Source organism: Phyllostomus discolor, chromosome X (assembly GCF_004126475.2).
Source record: "Phyllostomus discolor isolate MPI-MPIP mPhyDis1 chromosome X, mPhyDis1.pri.v3, whole genome shotgun sequence".
Classification (NCBI taxonomy): domain Eukaryota; kingdom Metazoa; phylum Chordata; class Mammalia; order Chiroptera; family Phyllostomidae; genus Phyllostomus; species Phyllostomus discolor.
The window spans coordinates 33,509,597-33,512,649 of NC_050198.1; the positions used below are offsets into that span (position 1 = coordinate 33,509,597).

The window sequence follows — 3,053 nt, forward strand, 5'->3', positions numbered from 1 at the left end:
AGGGAGGGGTCAGAAAGGGAACAATGCCTCCCTCTTACTCTGTTCTAGTCCCACTTTCCAATGAACTCTTCTGTGAGACTGGGAGCTTCTCCTGCCATGGCAACCCCCTCAGTTGTTTACAGCTAGCTTTGAGTCTTTAGTTTCCCATTCAGCCAGCTCTGCCTTGCCTGCTTGGTCTGCTGCTTTGCTGAGCATCCTCTCCACTGGGCTGTCCATCTATCTCTGCCCCTCTTACCAGTCTGAGTGAATGTTTCCTTAACTCCTTGATTGTCAGAGTTGCATGCACTTTGATTTTCTGGCACTTCTGGGTGTTTATTATTTTTAAATTGGTTGTTATCCTTCTTTTAGTTGTGCAAGGAAGCACAGTGTTTCTACCTAATGCCTCCATCTTGGCTGGAACTTCCAAGTTTTATTTAATTCTTTACCTTCATTTGTAGATGAGGAAATGGAGGCTCAGAGATGTGATCTCACATTCTTGAAATACTCTATTAGTATGAGACACAATTTGTGGTTTGAACCAGTATTGCCTGAATCCAAAGCCTGAGGTTTTTTTTTTTTGTATTATTAGATTTTTACTCCAATTTAGTTTATAATCCAATGGAAATTATAACATGTATTCAGGTGTTTATATTAAAAATGTGGCTTAAAATCTTTTTTAAAAGATTTTACTTATTTATTTTTAGAAAGGAGAAGGGAGGGAGAGAAACATCACTGTGTGGTTGCCTCTTACACACCCCCTACTGGGGATCTGGCCCGCATCCCAGGCATGTGCCCCGACTGGGAATCAAACTGGTGACCCTTTGGTTTGCCAAAGGGTCAATCCACTGAGCCACACCAGGCAGAGCTTAAAATCTTAATACAAACTATAAAGCATGATAAATTTGCAGATCAAAATTGGGCTAGTGGCTTTAATTAACATGTTTTTAAAACAAGTTTTTTAACCACCATTTTCTACCTCCACACCAAGGATAACCTTCTAACTAGTGATCATCCATGTTGTAGTATCAGGATAGTGCTGAGACTTGAGTAACAGAAAAATTGTAGAGCTTCTCCAGACCCAGATCAAGAAATTTTCTATGCCTTCTCATAGTGGCAAACAACAACTATATTACCAAAAATAAAAGTCATAAACATTTTGCCATCCTTAATTTCTCTTACAAAATTTGTTTCTTGCCATCTCATTTCTGTATGTGAAGAAGTTTATATCCATCCAGGCTAACAACAGACTTACAGTTTCTGTCATCTATAGTGGTTTCATCATACTCTTCTCCCAGATAGAAACTAATTTCTCTGTTCTTGAATGTGCTTTGAGTCCTGGTCACCACTTTTTTCCCCTCCTGACTGACAATCACTGTTGGTTTAGTTACATTACCCACCTGCCTACTGGCAAAGCCCACACCTAGAGCTTTTGTGTACTCATCAAAGTTCTGACTGTCTGTCAGCTTCCAGGTAGCACAGAAAGCCTCCACCATCCTTGCCCTTTCCCATTAGCTGTGAAAACCCAAGCCCCAAGTTTTCATATCCTCAATCTGAAAACCTTTTTTTTCAACTGAAAGCATGCTTTTTCTTAGTAACAACAGCTAAAAATCATTTATTGCAAGCTCAGTCTGAAATTCTAAATAGGTTCCCTCAACATGCCATTCCTCTGACTCTTGGAGTTCTCCATGTAAAATGAGGCTTTACTATAAATTACTACTATTCATTACTATTCACTTCCTTTCTACTTTCAGTGATATAGGGATATTAGACATATTTGCCCCTTTGAAGTTAACTGTGGCCTTTGATTCATCCTGACGAATGATATATGAGTAGAAGTGATATGTATCACTTTGGGGTAGAAGCATGTAAGAGATCACAATTGATTCTTTGCTTTCTCTTTCCCCTACTCCTGGACAACGTTCCAATTAGTAGCACTTCCATTGGCCTTGGTTTCTATGTGAACATAACATGAACAGACTCCTCCACTTACCAGTAATAAACATGTAGAATAAGGATATATCTTTTTATTGGTTTAAGCCACTGAAATTCTGGGGTTCTTTGTTACCTCAGCATAACCTATAAGATTCTGACCAGTACAGAAGTGAATGCCCTCTATCTCATAGATTTGTTGTAAAGATCAATGAAATAATTGGAGTGAAAGTGCTTTATAAACTCTAAGGCTGTGTGCCCATGCCATGTATTATTACTTGTCAAATGCTATATCTGAATGTGGGTCCTAATACTCTGTGTTCTAATGGAATTTCACTGTAAACAGGATATTTTTAGATACTACATTGTATCTTTTTATATTATAGGCAGATATTTACTTATTAGCATAGCACTCTTGTGTGAGAGGCATCCCTTTTATTGATAGAAAACCAACTTGGAGATCTGAAGCTGATTTCTCAAGGATGATGGGTTACTGATAATCATCACAATGGGAGTGTAAAAAAAATATTTAATTATTGGTATTAGAATAGTTACTTAATAATCAAGAAAGGAAAATTTAGATTCACACCTTGTAATATACACAAAAACAAACACAAGATAAATTAAAGAGTAAACTATAAAAACTCAATCATAAGAAACTTTGAAAAAGGATTAGAATTTCTTTTGAATGTTCTTAGGGATAAGTTTAACTTCCTTTTATTCAGTTTGTGTTTACCAGAGTTTGACTTGACTTTTTCTTTTAGTTTTTAAAAATTACAAAGATAGAGCTCAATAAAATTTACTATATATTTAAGGAATGTGTATAAAGGACACATGGACAAAACCAAAGGGGGTAGGTTCAAGGATGTGAGACAGGGATACGTGGGACAGGGAGCTGAGGTGGGATGAAAATGGAGACAACTGTACTTGAACAATAATTAATATATAAATAAATAAGATTTACTACACATTTAAAAACTTCTGTAGAGATAGGAAAAAATGAAAAAGGAATAAATACTTAAGGAAATATGTACATGGAATATGATAGAAAAAGATTAATACTTTCATGTATAGAGATAACAAGAATACACTAGTTAAATAGACAAAGAACATGAAAATAATTCACACAGGAGGCAATATAAAGA

The 3,053-nt window shown here is 36.1% G+C and overlaps 1 pseudogene; it reads right to left on the reverse strand.

Annotated features, from left to right (window-relative positions):
- Positions 1–947: 947 nt before the first annotated feature.
- Positions 948–1,495, reverse strand: LOC114505357 (annotated as a pseudogene).
- Between the last annotated feature and the right edge of the window lie 1,558 nt (positions 1,496–3,053).